At 48.1% G+C, this 9,326-nt stretch overlaps 1 protein-coding gene across 2 annotated transcripts in view; it reads right to left on the reverse strand.

Moving 5' to 3' along the window:
- TSHZ3 (teashirt zinc finger homeobox 3) overlaps positions 1-9,326 on the reverse strand; it is a 69,841-nt gene that overhangs the window by 26,415 nt on the left and 34,100 nt on the right. The window contains exon 1 of one of the 2 annotated variants that reach the window (XM_044932166.2): positions 3,840-9,326. This exon is cut by the window's right edge and continues 5,743 nt beyond it. The exons of the other annotated variant lie outside the window; for it this stretch is intronic. The gene's annotated coding sequence lies outside the window, so the exon portion shown is untranslated. The remainder of the gene's footprint in view (positions 1-3,839) is intronic. 2 annotated transcript variants of the gene reach the window in all.

The following is a 9,326-nucleotide window of genomic DNA, read 5'->3' on the forward strand; positions in this document are numbered from 1 at the left end:
TTGTGTTTTATATGCTTGTAAAAAATACGGCAGCTTCCCCCGTCTCCACCCCAACCTCCAGTCAACCCCCCACGCACGTACACAGACACCACAAATCTGACTAGAAGATAGTTTCATGAAATTCTCTGCTTTCTGCTAAATCACCTGCACTGTTGATTTCGTTATGTGAAATGTTTTGCGTTGGTGAATTCTGCTCTCTGGAAGGGGGTTAAAAAAAAAAAAAAAGGTGGCGTTGTCAGTTTCTTCTTCCTTTCTTCCCAGTAATTTCCTTTATGCAACTCTGCATCCATTGCCTTTGAAGGAAACCTCCTAGCATGGAGCTCTTATGAATAAAATGACTGCATTCCTCAGAGCAAAGGAAAAGTGCTAATTTCATACCTTACTTACAGAAAGGTAAAGGATGCCCAGCTTCCTCAGAGGGAGGCATCCTGACTTAAGGAGACAACACAGAGCCTCTTGCCCAGTTCCCAAAGAACTCCTCACGGAGTGTGTAAGTGAAAAGACGAGAGGGTTCCATGGGCAAGCTTTTCCGACAGCACGGCGCTAAAGAAAAGAAACAGCGCCCTGGCCCGCTCTGTTTAGAAGCAAAGTGGGACCCCATCTCCTGCTTTGTGCCCTGTGAGTTGACTTTTTAGAGCAATGTTTAGCCAAGCAGGCAAGTCAGGAATAACTGTTTCTGATACTTCCCAGCAAATATCTTTAACCATCTGTTTACACTTGCCAAATATGCTTCCAAGTTTCCAATTTTATCAGTATATAAAAAGAATATCTGTTTTTAAAAAAAAATTGTAAATATCTTGTGATGCATCTTTACATAATTCAAGAGAAATTAAAAAAAATTTTTTTTCATTTGAAAGCCAGCATAAGCACAGATTTGTTTAAATTTTCATTTACATGGAGGTCTGGGGTGGAAGCCACCAAAGCGAGTCAGAGCTTTTTTGTAGGGCAGGGTCAAATGTCAAAGGTGACTGCCTGCCTCTCAGAGGAGCAGTGTGCCCTCCCCCCCTCAGCAAATGACTGCAGACATGGCGGCCTGGCTTCCAGGAAGGCCCTGCATATGCAGCCTGTCACTCCCGATGGAGTTGCGAGGTGTCTCCCAGACAGGTGATGTGCCGGGGCCTGGCTGCAAGCTTCCCGTGGAGCAGAGACCACTGCTGAGCTTGACAAATTGGATGGGACTTCACTACCAAATTTCCTGCCAAGAGGCCTCACAGTCAAATGTCTGTCTTCTTCTCATCACCAAGGAATGATGCTACGACTCTGACATAGTGTCTCCGCTACTTAAAGACAGAGTTAATGCAGAATGATCGAGAAACGTGAGGCCTACGAAACTTCCAAGAGCCAAGCAAAAGCGACTCCTTGATCCTAAGAGAGTTCATGTGTGCACACATGTATGTGTGTACCTACAATACAAAAAGCCCCAATTCTCACTAGAAAATAGAGAACCTAGGTTTCTGCCGCTGCCACCATTACCGGCACTGCTTTGTAATACATTGGAGATACCCTGGGCTAGGTTTGTTTGCTTCTAATTATAACTAATTATGCTTCTAAATATGTTCTTTAGGGTTACCACATGTATAAAAATGGAGGTAGGAAAGAAAGAAAATGCATCGGGATTATTAAAAGAAAAACATACTAATTAGTTAACTAGTATACTCATTTCAATGTTTAATAATATTTTTTAACATTCCAGCATACGCTGCAGAATAAAAAATTACCCACAGCACCACCTGTGCATCCCCTGGGACAGGAGGATTTAGAGTTCTCTCCCGCAGTTTCCGGAGCCCTCATTTCTAAATATTTCTTTGAATATTTCTTTGTATTTCACCCTATCCCACCCCTGCAAATTAAAAACAAAAAGATAGTAAATTTCATTTCCCACCAAAGCCTTTTAAATAACATCTCTACAAAGCCCAACTTAATTACATAACTCAAGTGCTCAAAGGGAAAAAAAACAAAACAAAACAGCATTTATTTCCATAATCTTGGAAGCCGTCTCTGCCCACTTTGATAATGTGTAAATGTAGTGACCGTGTCAACAGCCCCGTGTCCGCCTTGCTCCCTCAGCCTGGGGAGGGACCACTCTCATTATTTTTTTCCCCATCTGTTTGGGCTTCCGCTCACCCTGTGTTCTGGGAAAGTTCTGGGCTTTGTGTGAGCTGTGATGGGCCCAGTTGCATATGTCTGGGAAGACAGGAGAAGATGGAGTGATGCAGAGGATATAGACCAAGGAGCCGGCCCACCCTCCCACTTATAAACAGAGCACCTCTCCACTTGAGCAGAATGCAGAGGCAAGGGTGTTGCCCCCTCAGGATCCCACAATTAAAACCAGATCATGGCCAAAGCCAAGGGCGCTCCACCAGCCCCTTGGGCTTGCCTCCTTCCAACTCCACTTCTGACTGCGGGTCAGTCGTACACAAACAAAGCCTTAACAGAAATGTTACCGAGGAAATAATAGCCATTTCCAATGATAATACACAATTTTAGCACTGACGCTTGGCTGATTTAGGTGTTCGGCCAACGTGTCAAGCAGCCTGCCTTCCTTAGGCGGGCCTTTAATGGGTAACTGGCAGGCTCTGGCAGCCTTATTTCTGTTTTAGATTTGGTTTGTCATTGGGTATCCATTACCTGCCATTCATCTTTGATCTCTTTGGACAGGCCTGATCAAAAGATGTCATTTGACCTACTCCACTTGGCAGAAACTTGTATGACTCTCATAAAGGGGCCACCCCAGCTATAAATAAAATGACATTATTATTTTTCTGTCCTACCATGTAGAAGAGACAATTATGATAATGCAGTGTCTGTCATCGGGAGCCCAGCAAATTGCTAGCTCTCACGCAACTGTTTAGCTTTCTTATTTGTTTTTTGTCTGTTTTCCTCCATTTCAAGTTGAAAATAAAGCAGAACTGAAATCCCTAATGCTCTGCCTCCCACTCCGATGGTCTCGAGGCTTCTTCCCATGGTGCTGACACGCAGGGGTGGATAGTAGCTTGTTTGTCAATGGTGGGTGGTGGTTACGGCTGTCTGTGCTGGCAAGTCAAGTCAACTATGGGACCAGGTTTGTCCTTCATCCCGTGATTTGAAAACAAGCTAATCCCTGAAATTAGAACTGAGAGATATTACCGCAGGTAGATAAAAATCATGGCCAGCGTTTATTGTGTCCTTAATCAAGTCATAATATTAATAAGAAAAAAATGCAGCCGAACTTTCATCCGATCCACAAAACAGAAGACAGCTCAGAAGTCATTGCTGGGGAGCCCACAGCTTGGGGGACACAATTGGTCCAGCTGTTTGTTTCCTTCTCTGGTTGGACTAACAAAAATATGGGCTCCATCCCTGTGAGACTGGCTCTTGATCCTTCCTGGAATGGAAGTGTGGGGGGCTTTCAGGGTCTGCTTCTTTCCCTGGGCGGTTGAGAGCTCTGTGGGTATCCAGGGGAACCGTAAAGGGATAACTAACCCAGTAGCCATTCTCTGTTGGCCACATGCGCATGAGGACCGGAGGCAGCAATCCTCTACTCGCCCTGTGCCAGGAATCTGCCCCACTCAGTCATCTCCACTCACTCAGTGCTCTTGCTCGGGAAGGGAGAGCAACAGGGACACAGCATCAGAGACCCCTGCAGAAATTCTGGCTGTGGCTACTCAGAATCATGTCATTCTAGAATGAAGGAAGTAGCAGGAACTCACAGATAGGGAGCAGGTCCAACACCTTATTTAATAAAGGTGGAAACAAGTCCCAAAGAAGGGGGAGAACTGCCTGAAGACAGCCCAGGGAGTTCATTGCAGAGCTGAGACTAGAATCCAAACCTCTGACCTCTGCAGGAGGGGCCCACTCACCATGCCCAGCATCCTGCCCTCTTCTCTGAGGCTGGCCACAGAGCTCCCCTTCTGCGAGCTGATGACCATGATGCTGTTAATCTGTGGGGCCTGCTGTCTTCCCAGTTGCCTCTGGAATACAGGCTTTTTGCTCAGCATGAAGATGCAGTGTCCCTGGTCATTCCAGCAGACAGCATGTCAGTGCCTCGGGCTCAGGACTTGGCCATCCTAAGGCCTGTCGGAGCATCACCCATGCTGGTGACAGAATACGGGCTGACCCCTGGAAAGGAAGTGGGTGGGTAGGCGATGAAAGAACAGAAGGATGAAAGGGAGAGAGAGCACAGACTCTGAATGCCTTGTCTGCAAAGAGGAATGTGGCTCCAGCTGGGCTTAGATCAGTTGGACTGTATCTTTTCTGCAATGATGTGGACAGAATACTTTCTAAGGACAGGACGCCAAGGCAGGGCAACTCCACCCCGTGATGGAGCAGGGATCCCTGAATGGAGACTCACTTTGAGGAACATCATGTGAGTGATTTCCTGGCTTTGGGAACCATCAAGTCAATGAGAACGAACATCCTGGATCAACAAAAGAATCAAAGAAAGTTCCAGAAATAGTTCCCAGACCACAAAGTCTAGGCAGGAAATGACAAAAGTGTAGAAAGCATAGCATTCTCCTAGTCATCCCAGTGTAGATGGTCTTGCAGAGCACTAGACGAGGTGGCACAAAGAGGAAAGATTGCTGGCATCAAGACTGCTGTTGGCATATCATTCCCGAAGACTCAGCTTGGGCACCCTCTTTTAAGGAAGCCATTCCCAGTTTTCTCTCACCTCCAGGGATGAGTGAGGCATATCTCTTCTGTGTTCCCATCCTGCTTATATCCATCTCCAACACGGTACCCACACTCAGAGTTATCTGCTTCTGTCTGCAATGCCCTCCGCACCCTGACCTCCTCGAGCACGTCCTATCCGGATACCCTTGCATCTGCCAGCACTGGTCCGAGCAGGTGCTCAACATACTTCCAATTGTTCCAACAATTCACAAAACACATGTTCCAGTAATCTGGTGCCCTCAGAGGAATCTATGATTACAGGCAAGTGCACACAAGTGCATTTTCCTTTTTTGGGCTTGAGCAATGTCTCCCCCATCCCTGAACCCTAAGTCCCATTCATCACACTGTCACATCATAGCTTGCCAAGCCTCTACCTTAGTGCCCCGAACTTCCGTCCGTCCCCCACCCTGGTCCCAGAAAATAAGCCTCTCTTCCTTACAAGCTGCTTCTCAGATTCCAGTGGATGGAAAAGTGAAGACTAAGAGTTGAGTGAGCCAAAGCAGAGAGTATGGGGGCACCAGGAGAAGAAAATCACAGTTTTTTCCCATCATCTCCCCAAGCAGGTGAGCACTAAGGGATATGGAGCTACTCCACAAGCACTTTCTTTTCCTTTTTGTATAATGGTGACCCCAGGCACTGGCATTCATGGTGATCTACAAATATCTGCTACAGTGATGGATGGATGGGGCCCGGGGGCCCAGTGCTCAGGGCCGGAAGGAGAATGAACACAGAGAAAAGGTTGGGTGAGATGGTGGCGCTCTCTGGTGCATACAGCATGATGCTAAGGACCCTGCAATCTCACAGGTCCTTCTGTGAGATTCTTCCATTCTGTCCTGAGCATCAGGAGGACTTGGGAAAGTTACAAAAGCTCCTGAGTCTTCACCTGTAAGTTGAGAATAAAAGCATCCTCTTCTGAGAGTTATTAATGCATTACACACATTAAGCACATAACAGTGCCTGTCACGTGTCAAACATTCAATAAAGAACAGGGTTGTTTTTTCTTTTTTTGGTTACAGAAATTATGCTATGAGCAGAGATGACCAGGGAAGACAAGAAAGGGCAGGCAGGATCTGCATGATGACAGGAGGACCAGTCCCTCCACTGGGCCCAGCCCTTGTACCTGGGAGTCATTAAATATCTAGGAAACCCTTGCCTGGGTAACAAGTTCAGCTTATTGAGCCCAGGGAGGAGGGTGGTCGCCTTGGCAGCATGGAAACTAAAAACCTTTCTCCAACCAAAAACCTCTCTCCATCTCAGGCTAAGAATTCCACCAGCCTCAAGCCAGGTGGACTCTGAGTTAAGCACCGCCTTGTTTGGGCTACCCTCACACATGTGGAAAAGGCTGAGGTGGGAATATGGGGGAAGGATGGAAGATAGGGAGGGTATGTATTAATCCACCCAACAATCTGGCTGTGGATATATTAATCAGTCTCTCTCCTCTCCCTTTACCCACCCTACCTCTTAACCCTGAGGACAGATCAGGAGCATTTATGTCTGGGGAGGTGGGAAAGAGTGGAAGGAAAAAACAGAGACCACACATGGGCTCCAAAGCTGGCCTGTACCCTGGCCTGCCCTTCTCATGCAGGATCGTCTTCAAGGTGGGAAGCAAGAGAAAGAGACAAGTCTTTGGCCTCTGACTGTACAGATTTGTTCCTTGTAGGAAGAGAGGCCATGGACCTACAGGACCTCCTACAGCATCGGGGATGAGGTGAGGAGGAGATGAGGGGCTGTGACAGGAGCATGTATCTCTACCCGACTTATCGGCTCCACACCAAGGTGCAGGGTCCTTGGGCCAAGCAGGGGAATGGGAAGATGCAAAGCTGTTGCAGGTCCATGCAGAGCCAAGAGGTGGGATGGGAGGTGGCAAGCGTGGCCATCCTCTGCATCCTGGCCTCCCCATCTCATGGCCTTTAAGCCTCAGTTTCCTCATCTGTAAAAGGGGATGGCCACGCCAGCTATTCCCAGGGTTGCTATGAGAGGGGCAGCAGAGGAGACAAGTGTTTTGCATGTTGCTATGTGCTGTGCACACCGCTGCTTTTAGAGAGGCCCGTCCTTCCCTCCCATGGCTGGAAACTATGAATCGGCAGACTCTGGTCAGAGAAACAGCACAGAGCCACAAAAGGAAGCTCTAAAGCTGTGCTGTCCATGTGACTAAGTTTAAATAAATTAAAAATTCAGGTTCTCAGCTGCACTTGTCACATTTAAATGCTCAACAGTCACACAGAGTGGACACTTCTGCGCAGGACACCTCCATCCAGGCAGATGGCTCTCTGTCTGGGCATGTTGTGGGGTCCTCTCCTATTGCTTCCTTGAATGCTCTGACTCTCTGAGGTACCCCCGCTTCCCCCTTCCTACTGTCCTTGGAAAAGGCACTTGCCTCTAGGAAAAGTCCTTAACCCTTTATGGGTTGAGTACCCTTTGGAGAAGCCAACAGACATCAACATTCACTGAAACCCAGACTACCTCGCCACATGGGGTGAACCCCACCAGGGGTACAAGAACATATCAGGTGGTTCACCTTGAAGCCCACAGTAAGATCCCTTGTCCTTTCTTTTTCCTTCTGATCGCTTCAGGGAGAAAGTATCAGGGAGGTACTATTGGTCTTTATCACCTCCCCAACACTGGTGAATCTTCCCTTTTTACAAAGAGAGCTAAGGCATTTGACTTGGGACATAGGCAGGCAAGAGAATCCAGCTAGAATTTAATGACATTGTTTGATTTCACTGCATTTATTTTTATGGTTATTTTCTCTTTATGGCAAGTGATTCTGGGTCTTCATTTATGGGAGTAACACACTACACTTTCCTTTTAAAAATAAATTTATTTGAGTTAAAGCGTGTGTAAATAAGAATATTTAGGCAGCACATGTGGTATATGCCGGTATGTCAAACAGCATGCCAGGTTTGGGGAACAGGCTGCTCCACCTGTTCAGGAGCAAATAACAGACACAGAAGGTTCTGGAAGGGGCTCTGAACGAGGAGCTCTTGTCACATCCCTAGACCAGCCCATGGTGAGAGACCTGGCCCCCCAGATAATAAGCATATTTGCTATTTAAAATTTCCAAGTTTCCAGATTTGTAAGGAAATTTGGCAGGCTCCCATTGAAAAGATGTGAATTTCCACTTTGGGGCAGTTGCAGATATCAAACCTCAATATTAATAAATATGCTAATAAAAATGTAAATTTTGCAAGAAGCCATTATCAATTAAAGACAGGATGCTTCATATCCGATTTATGGTTCTTGTGCGTGGCCACTGATCGCAGCCTGGTCACTGAGTCTGCAGGGCTAGAAGGACATGCCAGGGTCTGAGATACAAGCATGTCATCTCTGGATCCAGGACACACAGCAAGAATACTGGCAGTGACATTCCTGGCATCACATGCTGCTTGCACACCAGGCTGTGGAAAGCTTCCTGTCCCCACACATCTGCCAGTGACACGCATCCATCTCTCCCAGACACCCAGGATACCGGCAGTGACATGGGAGTCTGCCTGACTTGGGCGGATGGGCTGAGGGTCAGATGAATGTTCAGATGCATGGCCACGGGCATCCGGACACAAGGAAGATCCTGGGGGGCTGAAGGGACCCCTGCCCCTTGCCTGAATAGGCCCCCTACCCAAGCAGAGCACTTGTACACCGGGCACTATCAGAAACGAGCCCTGTGGGAAGGGGATCAAGCTCGGAGTCCAGACATCTGGTCCTGGCCCGACACACTTACCAGCACGTACTTGGGGCTAATGACTGACGTCCACGTGCCTCAGGGTTCACCTGTAAATCAGGTAACATCTTCGTCCTGGGTCAGGGCTGTTTCCACAGTGCCTGGGCTCTCTCATAGCCTCCAGCCCCACACCCACATCGGGGAATTACGCAGTCCCCAGCCCCCATTGGACCTGCCTCGTGGGTGGCTACCAGGCCCAGCCAGAAGGTGCGCTGTGGACGACAGTGATGTGATGACCGAAAGCTGGGCTCCAACAGAAACCAGGAAGGACGTCTCTCTCCCCACAGCAAGGACTAGAGGGCTTCTTCCCCTACCATGCATCGGAGACAGGACATGGGAGGCCCAACTGCAGCCATGCCTACTCCCCTGCCAACTGATGCTGCCTCAGGAGCAAGTCGACACTCTCTGAGCACAGCAGACAAGGGTGTTCAGTGCCCGTGAGAGCACGCGGCAGCCAGGGATGTCAGCCATCCCTGCAAGGGATACTGAGAAGCCCTGAAACAGGACAGTTGTACCTCTGCAGCAATGCCCTGCCTGCACTGTGTTCCAACACCAGTCAGCCGCCTGGCCCCTCACCTCCTCCATCCGAACCTCCTCTGGACCCCGTTTCTGATGGGTTTTTGAATCATTTCTAATGAGAGGATTTCACAGCCCCTTGTGAGACTACACTCTTGGGCAGAACTTGTAATTTGAGTGATTGTGAATTGTTCTGAGTGCCAGATTTGTATTTTGCAAAAGATCAGGATTTTATTCATATCGGAGTGCATAATTCTGCCTCAAGATGTGTTAGATTACGTTAATTAACTTTGTAGCCAGAATGGGAGAAATTAACCGTTTGGATGAACCTTGCTCTGTAATCACCGTCATTCTCAGCCCCCTTGAGCATGCCCCGCTGGGCCTCCTGGAAAAGCAAGCAAGGGAAAAAAGTAAAAAAGAAGTTTGGGGGTGGGGGGTGGGT

The sequence above is a fragment of the Bubalus bubalis genome, chromosome 18 (genome assembly GCF_019923935.1).
Source record: "Bubalus bubalis isolate 160015118507 breed Murrah chromosome 18, NDDB_SH_1, whole genome shotgun sequence".
Lineage (NCBI taxonomy): Eukaryota > Metazoa > Chordata > Mammalia > Artiodactyla > Bovidae > Bubalus > Bubalus bubalis.